Consider the following 20,544-nt stretch of genomic DNA (forward strand, 5'->3'; position numbering starts at 1 on the left):
CTCAGAGCAAGCCCATCATGGGGGAAAGAAAAATGCTGATTCATTTCCTCCATGTTTGCTCAACAAAGGCTATTCCTTTAAAACCTAAAACTGTCCCTTTGGTAATCACTGCCACCACACCCAATTTTAACAGAATTTAATCCCTCCCTAGTGTGGGCGAAATTCCAGGGAAACTCTCCTTCGTTTACCAGTGAAACAATACAGAAAACCTTCCACGTGAAGTCTACATGTGAAGAGCAAACTTGGTAGGTGCTGCTGAACAATTAACATTGAGGCATGTTTGCACCAGAGTAAACCCCTTTTTCCTGAGTTAAAAATCCACTCAGAGGCAGGTGAAATATAAAGGATTGGGGGGAACTTTCTTTAAAATACTATAGACTGCTTCAGTCTGAGGCGCTCTCAGTTTTGAGTTACAGGTAAAAATAAATAGTACTTTACAATATTTCTTCCAAAGAACACTCCAGCAGGTATTTGGAGTGGCACGCTTTAAAAATCATGATTACCCGGTTGCAAGGATAATTCAAAAATCATCCCCCATTGCAAGGAACCTTTAAAAGCACCTTAACAGGATACAGAGACTTCTACAGCCACCTGGTTGGATAAAAAGGGCTCAGGCTAGAGTTTCTTAGAAGGTTATATTACAAAATAAAACACAATAGACCAGATGTAAGGATTTGCAAAACAAAGGAAAGTAAATCGTCAAACGCAGGCTAGCTGTCACACTATTCTCTGTCTAAGTCTTTCCAAAGCCAAAGCCCTTGGCTTCCTTTCTCTATGAACTCACCCCAAACTCCAGGAGAGAATTCAAGCTTCCTGCAATCCTGTCTCTCATGGATCTGCAGATGTCCTTCCATGAGAGAAGTCCCCAGGCTGGCTGTTGGCCATGAGGCAGCAAGACTTTGTTGCTGGTGCTCACGTCACAAAGCCTGCTCCCCATCTCCTCTCATTGTCCTCCTGGCCTCTTCTGAGAACAAAGACCCCCTTCAGTTCCTGCTGCCAGGCCCTCTAGGTCCCGGTCACTGTGTGCTGAGTGGCTGATCCCCAGAGGTTACTGCCTGACAGACAGGACAGGGTTCATTTCCGGTTCACTCTTTAGGGTAATGGAGGGGCCGATTGCTACAGGGGCATCCTGCCGGTAAGTGTAGGAGCACATTCTCCCAGCCCCAAATATCTGAGTGTCTGCACCTTCCATCTGCATTATCTATCTGGGCTAGCCACCTGGTTACTGGCTGCTCCTCTTGCTGCATAAATGCTTTCCCCTTTTGTAGTGACATGGTAGGGAAATATCCCCTTGCGCAGGACCATTATGTTATGAGGAGGGAAATGTTAGTGTCTGTGTCAGGATCTCGGCCATGAAATGTAGTGTAATGCATGTGTTAGTCCCTGTGTAGAAGGCAGAGGACAGCCATCTTGCTTAAGAGTTAGTGGCTTGTATAAAGCATTCATTCTCTCTCTCCCCTCCCCCCAGCCCCTTGTTTTGGTTAGTGGTATAATTAGCTACATCGCCTTATCCGCGTTCTGTATGAGAACCTTGTTCATTATATTGTGTCTCTGTGCACCTGTGTTGGCCATGCTTTGCTCATATGTGTGTTTTTGCCAGCAGGTGAAGCTGAATTGTAATCAACTATAAAAAAGCAGCCCCTTTAGAGTGCAAATTGGATATCACTGATGGACTAGTGCACAAGTGCCCTGGAGCAGTGCCAAGAGCTACCTCCCTTAATGCAATGGGATCCTCAATAGTGCGTGTTTAGAGGGATGTAAACCTTTTACTCCTTTATCTTTCTCTAGTTAAAATGGCATTTATTCAGCTTCCACTATATGCATGTCTTAGTCTCAGTCCCAAGAAAACTGTGCCTGCATGGCCACTGGTGTAGTCAGTGGAGTGGTGGCCTGCCCTCCCAAAGTTATTTGCAGCCAGCACTTGCTTCTGGCTGTGTTTGTTTCCCTTCGTCTTCCTCCAGCAAAGGAGAGGAAGGGGAAACAAACGATCAAGCCAGCAAACATTGGCTGAAAATGAGATCTGGAGGACTGGGGCAGGCCCGCTGGCAGTTGGGCCATGCCCCCTTTGCACACGATGTCATGTGCAACAGGTGCTTCGGCGGCCCTTTCCATTGGCAGCCTGTGTTGTTTGAATCCATTCATTAAATAGTGGCTCCACACCTGGGCATGGCACAACAACTTCTCATTGAATTGCTCCTTGTGTCGCCCTCTGCTGATGGGTGCTGGGTTGGTTGGGGCTGCTTGGCATCCCACATAGGGTTGCCGTACATGAGGATCATCGATAGGCTGGGTACTTGGGAGCAACTGGATGGGTGGCCATTACCCCTTGTAGCTACCTTTGCAGTTGCATCTGGGCACTTACCCCTTTCCTAGGCATATCCAGGGGCTGCAGATGAAAAGGGTTGTCTGTGCCCAGCTGCTAGGCACCACCATGCCACTGGTCAGGGGCACTGTTCAGCAGCCGTGCTGACGATTGGTATCCGCGGGAAGGAGAGAAGGGAATGTCTTTAAATCACGCAAACAGAAGTTATGGTCCAGTGGTCAGGCAAGAGGGAGTGGAAAGTCATCTGCTCTTTCTTTCAAACCTCAGTAGCCTTCCTCCCAAAGTTAGCACATTCTATGGGTATGGAAAAGGCATTAAAAAGTAAAATGGGGATGGGAGAAATTCATTAAGTTTATCATGGTGGATACCAAATTATTTGGAGCCATCTCTGTGCAGGTTCCAAGAGAACCCTGTTCTTACAGGCTTTTAACTGGCATTAATTGTAATGATTTGTTTTAACAACTTGTTGTATGAGATTGCTTTTGATGTGTGTTGTGGATTTTTAATTTATTTTTAATTTTTAATTTTTTTAAAATTTTGTGTTAGATTTTGTACAACACCTAGAGAGGTACCTATCAGGTGGTATACAAAATTATTATAAATAAATAATAAATAAAGAGGCTTATAGAGATGGTTCTCTGCAAGTTCCCTGGGATGCCCTTTGAAGCCATGGTGGATGATGGGTGGCTTCCAGCAGGGCTGCTCAAAGCTGTGGGTCAGCACCAACCTGTTCCCATGCCAGTGGCCCCATTTCCACAGTGCACATGCAAACAGGTGCATCCCAGGGAGTGCTGGGAGTTTGCATTCGCCTATTCCCAACTGGCAGTAATGTCTATATGACCTCTGATTGGACTGGTGGGCGGCCTGTTGGGTGATGGCTGCCCACCCTCGCAGCTGCCTCTGCTCTGGGAAGAGGGGTGGCTTGGAGCTCAGAGTGGAGTTTGCAACCTTTGCTGCTGCTGGGAGTACAACTAAAGCATTAAGGGCTGTCTCCAGTGTCTGGATGTATCAGCACCCTGAGGCTTGACGGAAATGTCAGAGGCTTCTTGGCATGGCAGCAGAGGTCATGCGACCCTTTTGGCCCTCTCATGGAGAAGCTGCTGCCATCATCAGGCCTTTCCAGTTTACTAACAGTGCAATGCAATGCTGGTATAGTGTGGGTGTGCCTGGAGGACTTTAACTGGCAAGGTGGGGCTTTCTTCTCTTGATTACTTGCTTCTGCAGGCATAGCTGGCTCCTGGACTCCAATAGTCTGCTTGTTGGTTTTGCTAAACTTAATCACACCTCTGCTTGTGGATGCCTCATGAGGTTGAAACGTGGCCACATTGGAAGCTACCTTACACCAAATGAGACCATTGGTCCATCTAGCTCAGGATTGTTTACACAGACAGGCAGCGGCTTCTCTGCCCTCCTTACAAGCCTAGAATGTTTGTGTGTAAGGGACTAGAGATTGATTTGTAAAGGAAGAGGTGCTGGGGTGCAGCATCCCCAAAGCCAAATTTGCTGACCTGAAAGCTCTAACCTCCATGTGTCATATGTGGTAGGCCTATCTATGGTTACTCAGCAATGAGCAAAATCCAGTCTGTACATGCTTTGTGGTGCTCTGTTCTTTATGGTTACTTCAGATCCATATTTTAATTCTGGCACTGAAAGCATGAGTTATACATGATCATCTTTCTGGTATATGGTTTCACTTTGGTCTTTTTTTACAAAACAAACAACATTTTTATTACTGGGCAGGTATTTATATAGAGAATGGAGCTCTTACTGGAGATTTTCACAAGTTTAGTCCACAGTGCTTCATCACTGGATACCTTTCATTATGCCCTCATGGTACACCAGTTGCCCTACAATGAAACATTATGCCTTGCCTTTGCTGGCAGCAGTGGCTGGCACCCTTTTAATTTCCCAGACCTGGGAACTAGAGCACATCTGTTTCAAAGTGTGGCTGAGCTAGAGGTGATCCCATATGTAAGCTGTTCAGGAGGACCACCCAAGTGGCAGCTCTGGAAAGTAAAATACAGGCACTCATGGTCACCTCCCCCACCCACTGCCCTGCACCATGTGTTGTAGTCTGCAAATCTATAGAAGTAACAATCCCAACTTTCTTAGCATATCTTACCCAGTTTTCTGAAGGTGATATCAGCTACTCTGAAACCACACACAATATTAATTGGAGACAAGGAGGAGGCTTGTTTCCACGCCACACCATTTTAATCTTGCTGGCAAAGTTTTCTCCTGCCCTGCTCTGCTACTATTTGTAGCACATCCTCTTAAAATAGTTGTGCCAATGTATGCTGACCAGAAGCTCTGTTCAGTTCATTAGAATCGGCGGAATATGCGTGAGCACATTATTTTTTAAAATGGTAGTCTTGGTGGTGAAATACATTTGGAGAAATCTTCTAATTGCCCCTCAAGCTATTGTAGCACTAATTCTAATAAACTGCCCAGATTTCATCATGATGAAAAGGTTTATAAAGTGTGGGATAGAGTTGAAACAGAAGTGTTTCCACAGGCGAGCCACAAACATTCATTCCTACATTTGCAGACCTAAACTCCACACGCTCTTATGGAAGCTTCTCAAGCTATGAATTCAGTTCGTAATTGAAGGCCGTATTCTAAGTGTTCCTCCCCTAAAATATGCTTGGGGAAATGGCCAGATGAGATATGGGAATAGCATTTAAGGCAGCAGCTAGTTTTTCGTCTTTGTTGTAGTATTTGTATTTGTTTTGAGTGTGCCTCCTCATTGAGACAATTGGTGGGCCTGGCCCAACAACACTGCAGTTGTTCCCTCCTCACACACCTCTTGTCCCACATGGTCAACCCAAAGGCTAGCCTCTACCCTTTGGGGACCCAGGTTTGGCCTTGGGGTCTCTTACTGCTGATCTCCAGGAGCTTTTCTGTTTGTCCCTCACCATTGATAAATTGCCAGCATTCCATTCTGCACTCTGACTTTTCATGTTATAAGAATACAGATAGAGGAAAAATATTTTGGAAGTGGTCCTTGGTGGTGGCAAGATATTTCTCCAGTGAAGTAAGGTATGCTCGTGATTTTTAATTTTGCAGGTTAGTGTTCAACTAATAATAATAAGGTCCAGCAGTATTGTTCTGAATTTGTCAAACCAAAAAGGAATGCTGATCATGTCCGTACACTTAGCCAGGGCAGGTAAGAACCTTTGTTAGAGCACAGTTGAAGATACAGCAAGTTGAAACAAGCAGATCAGATTTCCAAAGTTGAATATTCTCAAGGAGGGTGGCAGGGTCTGTACCCAAAGCAAGCAAAGGTCAGCATCCAAGGAGTCTGAAGATGAGATGACACATTCAGAGAGGCTTGGGGGTCAAAGGCAAAATCAGCTTCCAAATCCAAAGCATGCTAGGGCAAGACCACAAGATTCTAAGTATTAAGGAGCACTAGTTCGTGTGTATCCCATAACTTTGGCAGAACTGGTAGAAGTACTCAATCATTTAAACAATGTACAGGGGTGCAGTGTTAGAAGATTTTTATGCTAATAGAGAAATACTCTGTATGGGGTAAATTTGGGCTTGGATATTCTTTATAAGCCTTTCCCATTTACATGAGCATTGGTGAAGTCTATTTGACATGACATTCTTCCACAGAATGATCCTGTTGTGTTTGTTCATAGCCTTAGGATTGAAATGTACTACTCATTCCTGGATTGTTTCCCTCTTTTGATCATTCTGTAAACAATCTTTGGTCAATGACCTGTCCACTACTTAATGGCTTGGAAGAAGTGCCTCCTTCTCACTCTTTTAGTTTTGGTTGTAAGTCTTTGGCTGCATTCAGGCATCGCATGAAACCCGAGTTGCAGGTCTGTAACTCCAGTTTCATGCGATGTCTGAATGCATGCAACCATAGCCTCACAACCAAACCACAAGGTTCAGTTTACTTACCAAACTGGAATTTGCATGCATCCGCCGCTGTAACTGTAGTTGCATGTTATGCAGCCAGTGAGAGGGCAGCTCGGAGCAGCACCAATAGTGGTTATGCTCTAGGGCTCACCCAGCACTCCATGGTGTGTGCCTTGACTGAATGCCACACCCCTCCCTGCACACTTCCTAATTCCTCTGCCTGCCAACAGGCACACCAGGCCCTGTTGCTCTTATAATTAAAGGGCCAGAAGCACTACTAGGGAGCACTGCTTGAAGTCTGTGATCCTTGCAGCAATGGCGCTGGTAGATCTGTGCTGGACACGTTGGACCTGTAGGAACACCACCCCCACCCACCCGGCCTTGTGAGCGATTTCCTGGGGCTGTGAAGCCATGTCCACAGCCTGGCACCGGCATGGCTGTACAAGTGGCAGGTCAATGCAATTAGAATTGCTCCTCAACTTAAAAGTGGGCGGAACTGTGTTCAGAGGACCAGAAAGTGGGAGGGGAAACTCTAACCTGCCGCTGGAGTTTCCCAAATTGGCAATGGGGGGGTGTCCGGTTTAGAATGTTAACTGCAAACTGTAGTTCTAAGCCAGTTCCCGGGATGTTTGAATCTGGCCTGTAGGGCTGTCAGTATGTGTTCAAGCATTAGCAGACCTAACCTTTCCTTCCACTTATCCTTGATTTGTAAAAGAAATGGCTATTGACAGCCCTTGTCATAGTGCATTGTTACATATGTGGGGTGTGTGTGGGGGAGGTATTCCAGTGTAGGGCCCTAATTTGGAGCATTTTCTGTATCCCTACTCTATTATTTGCAATAATGGGTTATGGATGAAACCGCAAACATACAAATCCATCAGCATCTGTGGGGTGGTGTAGTTGGGTGCAGTTAAGGCACTTCCATTCAGCATTCTTCCCTGTACACTACAAAATGATCTAAATGGCTGGCATGATTTATTTTATCCATTTATTGTTACATTTCTCTACCGCCTCAAACAAAAGTTAAAACAAGCCTATAACAATTACACAATTAAAATATCTAGCTAGAATATAAAAATACAAATCTGATTAAAATATTAAGAACAAGCACCATATAACCAATATAACAAATACAAAGCAGCAGCAATAGAAATAATCATATAAAAGTCTGGGTTAAAAGCCACATTTTCACTTGCTTTCTAAAAACTGTGATGGAGACTGATGAGTTTATTTATTTAATTATTTAGTTGTTGAATTTGTATACCACCTTTTTTTAAAAACAATCCCATGGCGTTTGAAAAATTAAAACAGGACTATAAAGTTACACAAACCTAGCTGAACCCACACAGAGCGTCTGTGTGCTCTTTGGGGCTGGCGGTCCCCCCCCCCCAACTTCTGCGCCAGTCCCTCGTGCTCTCCCTCCCGCCTTCTGCCCCAGTCTTCTCAGCTTTTCACTCCTGGCCACTGGTAGTGCTTTCCTTCCCGGCCGAGCGCAGCTCTGCCGCCTGCCTAGCTGGGCTGCTCTCTTGGGCATGGCTCTACCACTGCCCGCTGGCTCCACTTCCTGGCGGCCCAGCCACCTCCCCGGGCTGTGCTACCACCTCCCCACCACAGCTGTTGCCAGGCTGCTCTTGGGGGTGCGGCTCTACTGCTGCCCGCCACCTCCCCAGGCCAGACTGGGCTAGGCTGGGCCTCCTCCTCCATTACCATGGTTGGAAATCTCGCGCGACCTTAGGAGAGTTCCGCCGCGAAGAGCTTGACGCGCATTCCCATGGGCAGCTAAGAAAATTAATAATATAGAAGATATTAGGGGTGTGCACGGAACCGCCGTCTGCGGTCCAGCACTGGGGTGGCGGTTGCTTTAAGAGCGGGGGAGGGTTTACTTACCCCTCCCACCGCTTTCCCGCTGTGGCCCCCGTAATTGTAGTAGTAATCGGGGTGGCAGGATACCTCTCTGCCGCCCCTTCGCCCCTTTCGCTCTTCAAAGCAACCAGGAGTCCTGTGCGTGCGCGCACTTCACAGAGACCTCCCTGCCGCACCTTCCGCTATTCAAAGCTAGGGAGCTTTGAATAGCGAAGGGGCAGCAGGGAGGTCTCTGTGAAGTGCGCTCACAGGACTCCTGGGGGCCAGAGCGGGAAAGCGGCAGGAGGGGTAAGTAAACCCTCCCCCGCTCTTAAAGCAACCCCCCCCACCCGAACCGAACCGAACCACCCAGGGCTGGACCAGTCCAGACCGGTTCGGAGGCCTTTACAGTGGCTTCCGGACCGGTCCGGGCACATCCCTAGAAGATATTAAGCCAGAATATAAAAACATAGATTTGACTAAAAAAATTTAAAATACAAAGCAGCAGCATTAGAGACAATCATATAAAAGCCTGGGTAAAAAGCAAAAATTTCATACACTTTCTAAAAACTGTGATGGAGACCGAGGAGCAAATAGCCACTGGGAGAGCATTCCAGAGTCTGGGGGAAGCAACAGAGAAGGCCCTGCCCCGTGTGCATGACAGCCAAACCTCCCTCATTGTCAGCACACATAGCAGAGCACCCCCCCCCGCCCGTGACCTTGTCACACGGGCAGCAACCCTTGAGAGCAGGCATTGAGCTGGCATTGACAGCTCTGGTGACAGGTGGAGGAGTGCAGGTCCACAGAAAGCCTTTCGCATCCCTGAATGGAAGGCTTCTTGTGCAGCAGAGCAAGAGTGGAGGGGGAGTGATTTTTGTGTCTCTCCCACCCTACCTTGCTGCAGAAGCATAAATCTGTTCCTGCATTGTGTTCAGGAACAGATTTATGCAAGTGGAAAGGGCTTTTGCAAAAGAGGTGAGATGGGTGGGGGGGAATTGTTCCCCTCCCCCGCTCTGCGTATTCCACTGCTTAAAAAACCTTCAGTGCTGAAGTTTTTCTGCACACCCTCCAGTCTTCTTCCATCACTTTGCAGCTGCAGAACATGTGGGCTAGTTTTCCTACTGCATTTAACTTCTTCAATCCAAACAATCATATGCCTATTTATATGGTGCCAATTGAAGCACCAACTTTTAAAACTTACTACTTTTTAAAGGGCAGTCAAGACACATTTGTTCACCTAGGCCTTTAATTAGATACTGTTTTAATTGTGTTTTAATATAATTGTTAATGTTTTAATCTTTTTGTTGGTTGTTTTTATTCTCTTGTAAACTGCCCAGGGAACTTGCGTTTTGGGCGGTATAAATAAGTTAAGTAAGTAAGACCATATAGTGTTAGAAGTGTGTCAGCCTTAAGAAAAATAGTAAGTGGGGAAGCATTCAGTTTCCACCCACTGACCAGAGAGAGGGAGAGGGGAAAGAGCTGACAGCGTGACTTCAACATTTAATCGATGCACTAACCAAATTACTTGTGTGTAATTTTGCTTTGAAGAGCGGTGAATAGTGTCAAGACTCTTGTGGAGTGTGCATTGGATCTTGAACTGGTGGCCTGAGGATCTAAAGCAGGGATTCACAGCTGTGTTCTACCAACTAGCTCTGATCAAGGAAGCAAACTGCTGAACAGCAGCCAAGGAAGGCTCCTCACACCTCCTTAGACCAGAGCAATGTGGTTCATGGGATATTCTCTGATTCCTCTAACGCTTCCAGGTTAGGCTTGCTTGTGGTTTGGGCAACTAGGAAATCTGCTTCTGAGAGATTCAGACCCCTTCCCTCGCAGGAACCAGCTCTGACAAGTGGAAGTAAGGGCTGGGATACAGCATGTTTTTCTTCTCTTCCCAGAGAAATCTGCAAGCACATCTGCCGGTCTGGGAATTCTTCTTTTTCACTTTCCTCCCCAAACTCCACACTGGAGGCATGGTCTGTGTCCCCCCCCCCCCATATGGTTTGTAGGGATGTGCACAAACCTGTTCGGCGCCTCCTTAGGGAGGCCACGCATGGCTGTAGTGCTGCTCCCTGCAGCCTGCATGTGGCTGCATGGAGCAACCCTATGCTGCGACCACACACATGGCCTCTGTCTGTGCCGACACCGTGTGCAGGCTGTAGGGAGCAGCGCTGCAGCCCCGTGTGGCCTTCTGTAGAGTGAGCACACACCTGGAAAAGCGGTGGGGTAGTGCAGGAGCAGGTAAGGACCTGCTTTTTAAGAGAGCCGTTCACTGCCCCACCTGTGGCTGCCTGGGCCCTTCAGGCTCATCCCTAATGGTTTGAGCACTTCTCTCTCTCATTCTGAGTCTTCATGCTCATTTGGTAGTTATGCAAGAGAGTTGATGCAGACTGGATTGTATAATCTTGTTCTTTCTGTTACTTAGACGACTTGGATGCAAAGAACTTGTGTGGAAAATGTATCATACGTTTTGTATGAGATCAAACTCGGTAAAGTTGTGAATTAGTCACACACATTGCAATCATTTTATAAAACTCTAAAAGTTACATGTTGACAGGAATGTTATCCAACTGCTTCTTTACACTCCCCCTGCATCTAAAACACAGTTGTTTGTGGGTGGGTGGGTGGAAGGAAGGGAAATGTTATAATTTTATGTTCTGTTCTTTGTGGGGGGAGAGGAGAAACAGCATATAAATTATGTTGTAATAAAATATTTGCTTCAGCATAAATCTGTGTCACATTAGCAAATACAGTCATATGTCTTACAAGGATTTTTAATTATATAGACATGGCAAATGTGAGGGGGAAAGCAAGCTGTTGTGTCATGTAAATTTCCCTGAAATATTTTACGTACTATTGGTTATAACATCTACACTTGCTTGAAATGAGGTGCAGATGAAGTAGGTAAAAAGGTCTATCCACGTTTGGTGAAAATTGGTTCATAAATGTCAGATTAAAATTACTCCTATGTAAGCAAACCCAGATTGCAGATTTTGTGTAGCATTCTCCTTTAAAAACCATAACACTTCCATTTTGTACTCCAAAATTTCAGCATGATGTGACTGGGGTTCCTAGAATGGCCCATTCACCACAGTACTGGTGTGGTGAAAATCAGTGAACCTGTTCAGCTCAGATCTCTCAGCAATGAGACTGGCTCTCCCTGGAGGTCACTGGTGGTTCTCAAAGATGCTCCTAATGAAGCTGACTCTGATTCTTTATATTGTTTTATTTCTTTGGCTCCTGAAGTACCTCATGCTCCTACACCCAGTTTGGAGCTTTTCACAGTCTGCTTGGGTTTTCACCATCTGCTGGGTTCATTCCACTAGAAATTAGGGGTGTGCATGGAACTGGGGGGGGGGGGGTTGAGTCCAGTCTGAGGGGAGTTCACAAACTTTATTTTTTTTGGATTTTTAAAAAACCTTTTAGTCCCTTCGGGGGGGCTTCATCGAGGCTGCGGGGTGTGTGTGTCTGCGAAGGTTCCCCCTCCCTGCCGCTAGCCTCCCTCATCACTGCCACGGCCCGTTTGGCTGCTTTATTAGGCCTGTTTGGGCCTCTGTAGACTTGTGTGGTGGCCATTTTGGACACCGCTGCCCATGCGCAAATGGTCTCTGCCTGGCATGGTCTAGGGCCTCGCAGAGGCCATTTGCGCATGCACGGCAGCCAATTTTTTTTTAAAAAAATGGCCGCCAAAACAAAATGGCCACCGCGCATGTGCAAATGGCCTCTGCAAGGCCCTAGACCATGCCAGGACTCAAAGAGGCTGTTTGTGCATGCACGGCAGTGTCCAAAATGGTCGCTGCGCGAGTCTGCGGAGGCCTGAACAGGCTGCGGCGATGATGAGGGAGGCCAGCAGGGGGAGGGGGAACCTTCACGAACCCCAACCCCCCCCCCGCGCGGTATAGATGAAGTCTCCCAAAGGGGCTAAAAGGTTTTTAAAAAATTGGCAGGGGGTTTGGTTCCGAGCCGAGGGGGTCGAACCCCCCAAACCAGAACCGTGAACCTCTGAACCGGTTCTGCACATGTCTACTAGAAATGTGCATGCCACCCATCATATATTATCTTCTCATTGATCCAGGATCTGTTTAGTCAGTTGACTGCTGTTCTTCAGTTCCAACTATGCATACAACAGTGGCCCATATTCTTTTTCCATGGTATAGGGAGGTCATCCTCAACGTGACGGTTTATCAGTCTCTGCATGCTCCAAGACAGAACCAATCGAATTTCAGGCAGGCTAGTACCTAAGTTAGGTAGCTGTTACTCAATCTTCAGTTCCAGTCCTGTCTTGCTCCGTTAGACAGCTCTTAGTTTGAGCTCTTATTTTACTTGCTATTTTCAGGCTGATTCAGGATAGTTCTTTCCTTTATTGTTCTAATTGGAATTCACTAAAGTGACTTTTAATTTACTAATTGGTGGGATAAAATTTGTGTCTTTTTGATCTTTTATCTTCTTGAAAATTGGCTCTATTGATCACAATCAGGCAGGCCCCCCACTTAGGCAACAAGCTGAAAGGTTCCATTTCTGAGGGACCTTTTTCAGAATCAAGGGGCAGAGACCCAAAGAGGGTGATCTCAGTCCCCAAGAGACCCCATTTGGTTTCTCCTCAGCGTGTTTGTGCACCTGGCACACTGACCAAAGTGGCTGGGGTTTCTAACCACGCGATTTTATTACCACTGATTTTTTTCTGCCAATCTCTGTGTGTGTGTGCGCAGACGCACGCATGCTGACAAGAACAACCAAACATCTGAAGGAGGCAGAGAGGGCTAAAAAAGAAAAGGAAAGCTATATGCACCTCTGGGTTGGGGGGCTCCCCTCAGCGAGAGTCTGCAAATATGGGCGGTTTGCAAGTAGCAGCCTTCCCGATTCCTGCTGAAGCTCTGTCAAGCATTTTGAATATGGCTTGATCTGCAGTTTTGCCCATCAGCTGTGCTGCAGCCTCCATTTTGGGAGCTGATACCTGTCAGGAGTCTAGTTTGTTAGCATATGAACATAAGAACAGCCCTGCTGGATCAGGCCCAAGGCCCATCTAGTCCAGCATTCTGTTTCACACAGTGGCCCACCAGATGCCGCTGGAAGCCTACAGCAGGAGTTGAGGGCATGCCCTCTCTCCTGCTGTTACTCCCCTGCAACCGGTACTCAGAGGCATCCTGCATCTGAGGCTGGAGGTGGCCTTCCGAGTTAGCGCCTGCTGTGAGTGTAACTGTGGTGCCAGTTAGAAATGCTGAGCCTGGACGAGCTGTTTCACCGCATGACCCCTCTGGGGGTCCAGTATCAGCGTAAGACTCCTGTGGGGTTTAATTCTGCTGCTGCCCGCAACACAGTCACTACTGCCATCCTGGGACAGGGAACGTGAGTACTGTTCCTGCCTTCTTGGAGCATCTGTGCTTCCACCTGATATCTCTAAGTGGCTGGAAGAATTCATTGCAAAACAGTGCCTTGCCATTGTGTTCATTTTAAAGTGTACCTGGGTACAGGCTCCTCAGATGCATGGTACAGATAGGAAGTGCACTGCTGCATCTTTTTTCAACATAATGTGTGAATAATTGTAATTGTGTATACTGTACATCATGTGAGTTTTCAACATCATGTGAATGTACATGATGTACATCATGTGAATGGGGCTATTATTGCCAGAACTCGGTGTGTGTCGGGGCCGCGAGGCTTGGCCCCTAATTGGGCGTGGCCTGAGTTCTTTGAACCCGTTGGCCCAATGGTGGCTCTGCCCCTGATAGTCCTTCCCTTCAGTATTTTCTTTTCTTATGTTGAATTGTACATTTCTTCTTCCATCTGCTGTGGCTAGAGTTGGCTTTCCACAGTGTCAGTCGGAAGGCCTCACTCATTTCCAATCAAGACAGCAGGTGGTTGCAATCGACACTTGCTTGTATCACAGTTGAGAAAGTTCAGTTTTTAATGATGGAAACAATAGGTCTATTAGCCACTAAACTTTATCAGTTATATGCTGGCATCTAAACCTAGAAGTGAGATGAAAAAACGACGACAGCTTTAGATTCTAACAAGTGACTACACTGTGTCACTGACCTGGGATTCTGTCCACAATAAACAGCTTATTCTGTGAGGTGTGTGGGCAGAGGAAGGAAGTAGGAATAAGGAGGTAGAACAAGAACACCTGCATGCCAAGGGCTGACAAAGTATTCCTTTTGCATTGGAAGAGCAATCTGAGGACAGTTTGTGGTTATACAATGAGTTACCTATTCTGCTGTGAAGGTCATGGAGACTTTGAGGATATTATTAGGAGTCTGGGGAAGTTTCACATACAGTGCCTTTCAAGTCAGGACACTTTATGTGGCTGACATATACCTGTCATGTCCACCACATGTTTTCTGATGAGCACCACAATGTTTGAAGCAAACATACAGTGAACACGTGCTATAGAGTTTAGCCAGAGTTCCCCAGTACGAGGGATGTGCCAAAACGCAATTTGGCTGTCCAGATTGAGGGCTTACACAGCCCCTTTAAAGTGGAGGAGATCAGGTCCGTAGCTGCTGCTCCTCCACTCACCATCATCATGGTGCCCCCCCCATCTATGCCCGTGCACCAGTGGGGCAGCTTCCAGCTTCTCCTGTGTGGTGCTGCCATGCACATAGCCTCTGAGCATGTGATGGTCATTTATGTGGCCAGCATGGTTGCTGGCCATGTGCATACTGGCGCTGTGCAGGGGCAGCAGGGAGAGGCCCCACTGGTGCACGGGCACAGCTGGGGGGAGCATCCGGATAGCGGCAAGCGGAGGGGGAGCAGGTACGGACCTGCTTTCCTCCGTTTTCAAGGGGCTGTGTAAGCTCTTGATCTTAAAGGGAGGTGCCCACAACTCAGATAGCTGAATCATGTTTCAGCACATCTCTACCCAGGACATGCCAATTGTATATTTTCATATAGTTACTAATGCACACATCTAATTAAAATATTAATAGAGCTCATAATGAGACATACAGTGTGCATGATGGAAACATGTCTGCTATGTAAAACGTTAAATGGTTCCAAGTGTTCCCTAAAATCTCATCCCTAAAACACACACAGGCCCTTGTTTGTATAGTTGTTGTGCAGAAACAGTTTCGCTGTACTAATGGTAAACATGTGAATTGGATCTAGTATTTCCATTTTCACAGAAGAAAATAGGAGGAGAGCTGGTCTTGTGGTAGTAAGCATGAATTGTCTCTTTTGCTAAGCAGAGTCCATCTTGGTTTACATTTGAATGGGTGACTACTTATGAGCTTTGTAAGATATTTCCCTTGGAGGATGGGTGCATAGTACAGTGGAAGAAAAGAAGCTTCCAGGTTCACTCCCAGCCCTACACTCACATGTAGGGCTGGGAAAGACCTCTTCCTGGAACCTTGGAGGACTGCTGCCAGTCAGTATAGAAAGTGCTGAGCTGGATAGACCAGTGGTCTGACTCAGTAAAAGGCAGTTTCCAATGTTCCTGTCACGATGCTGGTCTCTCCAAGGCCATTCTCTTGTTCACCTCTCCTTCTCAGCTCCCCCAGGCAGGGCCTCAGAGTTTTTGAGGGTTGGGGATTGGCTCATCTCAAACCTCCTTCTCTAGGCTCTCTCTCCAGAGGCCTCCACTACTTGCCCTCCAACTGCCCCTCATCACTGGCTGAGCCTGCCTTAAATCCCTCCTGCCCCCTCTAATTGGGCCTCCGCCCTGCCATATCAGGCTGCTTTCACCCTTATCCCCCACAGCTGTATATCTGCCTCCCATTCCCTCCTCCTCCCTCGCCCCGCCCTTCCCTGCAATGCACCCTGCTCACATCACCCAGAGGCTCCTTGCTCATTGCACGTTCCCTCGGCCGCTCTTGCATGGCTCCTTGGTCCAGCAGCATTTTGGCTTGCTGCTCATTGGGCTGTTCCAAGCGGCTGCCTCGCCTGGGACTTCTTCTGCCTCGGCTGCTGAGAGAATGTTGGAGCCAGTAAGGCTGGCGGGGGGCCCAGCCAGACAGTTACTAAAAACCGAGGTAAGGCCACTTGCCTTATGCTATGACGGAAGCAGTCTATGAATACAGATCCAAGTATTTCTATCCACTGGAGAAGTCTGGCTCTTGTTGCCCATAGTTGGTCTGCTTGTCAGAAAAGTCTGAGTTAAGTTTCACTCTTCCTCTTCCTCTGAAAAGAGCTATCTCATGGAAGAACTCATCCTTCTCAGAGATTTGTCAGCTTCTACCTGGTGTTGTGTAACCACCTAATGGCACAGCGAGGAAGTAACTTGCCTAGGGAGCAAGAGTTCAAATCCCCGCTGGTATGTTTCCCAGACAATGGGAAACACCTATATCGGGCAGCAGCGATATAGGAAGATGCTGAAAGACCTCATACTGCACGGGAGGAGGCAATGGTAAACTCCTCCCGTATTCTACCAAAGACAACCAGAGGGCTCTGTGATTTCCAGGAGTCGACACCAACTCGACGACACACCTTTTACCTTTACCAGGTGTTGTATCTAATTGCTTGAAATAATTAGGTGCTGTCTAGGAAGAGTTAAGCTGTAGTAGAACACACCCAATTGATGGAAGACCAAAGTTATGATAACATAGGAAGCTAGTTCCAACTGCTTTTGTGAGTTTCTAAAAACTTCCAGGAGTTTCCTGTTTGCAGCTATTCAAAAAAGGGATGAACCCTGTCTTCCAAATATGCTTCATTGATTGTTATTCCTAGAGTAAGAGAAATTGCTCAAGGAGTAGCAGTAATCCTTCCCATTTGAGAAGATGGTAAATATACTACTGCAAGTGTTCTCAAACTTGAGTCGCCAGTTGTTGTTGGACTGTAACTCCACACAGGGGCGTGGGGACTATTGAGCAAGGGGGAACAACCATCTCTCAGCTGCCAGGGTCTGGAGGGCCACCAAGGAACTTCCTTGCCTTTGGCCAGGGTGCCCCCTCACCCCCTCCTGGACTCAGCTGGCAAATGAAGCGTTCACCCGATGGGAGCACAAAGCATGCCCCTTTTCTCCCCAGTCAGCATTTTATTGAAAGGCTGGCTGGGCTGGGGGGAAAAGCCCACCCAGCCAGCATTTCAATGAAATGCTCACTAGGTAGGATGGGAAAGGGTCCGAATTAAGCACAGTGGCTTCCCTGAAGGGAATATCTTACAGTGCTCATGCATGTCTCCCATTCAAATGCAAACCATGGTGGACACTGCTTAGCAAAGGGGACAATTCATGCTTGCTAGCACAAGAACATATCTCCTCCCTGGATCTCTCCACTCCTGGATCCAGCATAAGCTCCTTATCTTCACCTTCAAATCTCTCTGGCCTAGCCCCTCCCTATTTTTAGATATCTTCTTTTATACCCTTGTCTGTGGCCTTTACTTCTCCAGCTTCACTGTTTCCAACCATCTAAAGATCTACCTCTCCCTTACCTTTTCTTTTTTGCTGCCCCTTATGCTTAGATCTGTCTCCTGAAAACCTTCATGATGCCTTCTTTCAGCCTTCCTTCAAATCCTTTTTCAAATTCCTCATTGCACTAAGGAAGACTTGGTATTCCCATGATCTACTGCTCAAGTACATGTAACTGAAATACTGAGATATTCTATCCTTGTTTATGCCTCCTCAGTTTTCCTCCCATTCCTCTGTTTCCTTCCTGATTTAGTTTGTCATCCCATCAGGGTAGGGACCTGCACCCTCAATTTTTATAAAGCACCATTTACATGGATTACACTATGTAAACAATAATAAATAATTAATTCTCTAAGCCGGCCAGATGTGTGTGGCGGGTGAAAATGCATGGGGATGTGTGGGGATGTGGCAGTGGAGGCAGGACCAGGCCCGGGCCTGATCGGCAGGAGGGAGTGAAGAAGGGGGGCAGAAGCAGGAGGCGGGGAGGTGGTGGCAGGAGTAAGGAGTGGCGGAGCCATGATTGCCTGGCCCGGGCTGGACCTGGTGAGTAGGCAGTGGTGGTAGCGGCGGCGTCCGGGCTGGCCGTGGTGAGGTGGTGGCTGTACCGCCACAAAGAGATGGAGGGCGGCAGAGCCACGCTGCGCCCTGCGGGGGTGAGAGGAGGTGGGCAACGGAGCTGCACCGCCGAGAGGAGCCCAGGCGGCCTTCGGAGCCGTACTGCAAGGAAAGCGTGCTAGCAGCGCAGACTGGGGCAGAAGGTGAGGGGAAGGGGAAACCACTGGCCCCAAAGAGCACACAGATGCTTTTTGCGGGTTCGGCTAGTAATAAATAATAGGCTGTTAGACTAGCTGATAATTGTATTTCCAGCATTCTTTGAATGAGTCAACCATGAGTACAAAAATACTTCAGAAATCCCACTGTTACTTGGTCAGGTTGAGTCCTTAGCCCTATTCACACATTATGTTCAACACTTGGATGAGTGTACAGTATATACAGGTACAGACCTTAAACAGGTACAATTATTTACATGTTGAACACAGGTACAGGACTACACTTCCTCTCTGTACCATGCCTTTGTGATTCACTTTTACAATAAACACAGGTACAGTCATTCACACAAAAATATGTACAACCTAATGTCTGAACAGTGTTCTTGTTGAGTCTGGAAATTCATCAGATGATGATATCTTTGTACACGTGCTTAGCTTAGTCTGCCAGTAAGAACTGGAGATAAATTGCCTTACTCTTCACCATCCCCTTACATTGGAAACATTACATGGCTAACATGCTCTATAGAAATGCAGATATTCTAAAATAGTAATTTTGAAGAATGAAATAAGGATGTGAAAGAGAGCCACCTTGGCTCTCTTTCCTTATATAAGCAAAGCTTATATAATTTCAGTTTTAAAAAAATAATTTCAACTGCTCTGTCAGGACAATTTTAAATAATGGTTGCTCTTGAGTTACTGTTTTAATATTTGATAAAATGACTAGAACTTTGCTTTAGGCATTAGTGTGGTGTTTTATGTTGACCACATCTTCAGCAGCCACATATGCTATTTAAATATCAGACGTTACAGCATGTTTGAAGGTTACAAAGGTCGTGAAGTGTTTGCCTCAGGCTAGGACAGATTAATTTATAATTTCAGGCATTTTAAAAACACACACACATACACAAGTTGAACCTTTAACCTGGTGTTTCCTGCTGAATGATTACAGGATGTGAAAATAGCCCAAGTGAAAAGCTTATTCATAGTTATTAATGGAATTAGTCTAAACTATTGTTACCTTATGTTTGATTCCATAGGGAAGTGATGTAAACGAAACTCAGTCCTAGCTACATGTTAAGTTGTAGGTGGATATATCATTGATTGTAATTAATCATTCAAAATGATGATAGATTGTTATGCTATTGGCTAGCATAAACAGTGGTGGGAAAATCTTTATTTTTCATACTAGCAACCGTTGGGACCTTTCTGTTATTTATTTATCTGACATCCCATTCTTCCTTTCATTAGAAAGCCCAGAGCTGTTTCCATGGGAGTCCCAGTGGTCTCTCGTCCAGACACTAATTGAGTCCACACTTCCTTAGCTGTACCATTGCTGTGGGAGTAGATGCTCCCAGGCCAATCCCAAGATTTTTTTGTTTATGTAAAAATGTTTAGTTACAACACGAAATTAATATGGTAGTCACCATGGACAAGATTGTGACTGAACATTAAGGGTCACCTATCCATGACCTTTCTATGGCTTTTAATACTGAATAGCTATAATCAAACACAATTTGATAAAGGTTTACCAGTCCTTTTCCTTGCATGCTACTTTATTCAATCAGATATTCATACATCACATTTAGTAATAGACTGTCATGCCTTGTTTAGGGAGGTATGGGTGGGCAAGAAGCAGAGGGTCAGGGTAGAAGGAGCAATAGATGATGGGGCAGGTATCACGTTTCAGTCAAACAGAGGGCCAGTCAGAAGCAGACAACAGTCAGGGTTGGGCTGGAATTGAGGACAACAGCAATGCATATTTATATACTGCTTTTCAACAAAAGTTTCCAAAGCAGTTTAGATAGATAGATAGATAGATAGATAGATAGATAAAGATGGATCCCTGTCCCCAAAGGACTCAGTCTAAAAAGAAACACGAGATAGATTCCAGCCTCAGTCACTGGAGGTACTGTGCCGGGGTGGATAAGGCCAGTTACTCTCCCCCTGCTAAATAAAGATAATCACCACGTTTAAAAAGGTGGCGCTTTGCCCAGTTAGCAGGAGGGTCAGTCAAGCAGAGGCAGGCTGAGGGCATGGCATCGCATGGCGAGTTGGGGCAAGTCAGCTTCACTACTCCGATGAATTGCTCAGACTGCCAGGCTGGCCTAGAGGCAAGAGGTTTATAGAATTCAACCATTGTGCCGAAGGGGGGAACATGAAGTTATGCCTTGTGTAGTACTGTATGGGATTGCTCTGGATTGAATCCCAAATCTGCATGTTTTTTCCCATAAGGCAAGTGTTCCAAGGTGACACGAAGCCATTGCACGTTGGGGCTGCTGCAGACCTGTAAGCAGCCCCAGTGCTATAGGGGGGAACAGACAGTTGTGAAAGCAGTACTACTGCATTTCCCCCCATTCATGATTAGGGGAGAAACTGCAGTAGCATTGATTGTGCAAACAACC

The 20,544-nt window shown here is 46.5% G+C and overlaps 1 protein-coding gene across 2 annotated transcripts in view; it reads left to right on the plus strand.

Annotated features, from left to right (window-relative positions):
- The window catches only part of BMPR1B (bone morphogenetic protein receptor type 1B), a 367,640-nt gene that overhangs the window by 49,986 nt on the left and 297,110 nt on the right, over nt 1–20,544 (plus strand). The window lies entirely within an intron of this gene.

The sequence above is a fragment of the Hemicordylus capensis genome, chromosome 5 (assembly GCF_027244095.1).
Source record: "Hemicordylus capensis ecotype Gifberg chromosome 5, rHemCap1.1.pri, whole genome shotgun sequence".
Taxonomy (NCBI): Eukaryota; Metazoa; Chordata; class Lepidosauria; order Squamata; family Cordylidae; genus Hemicordylus; species Hemicordylus capensis.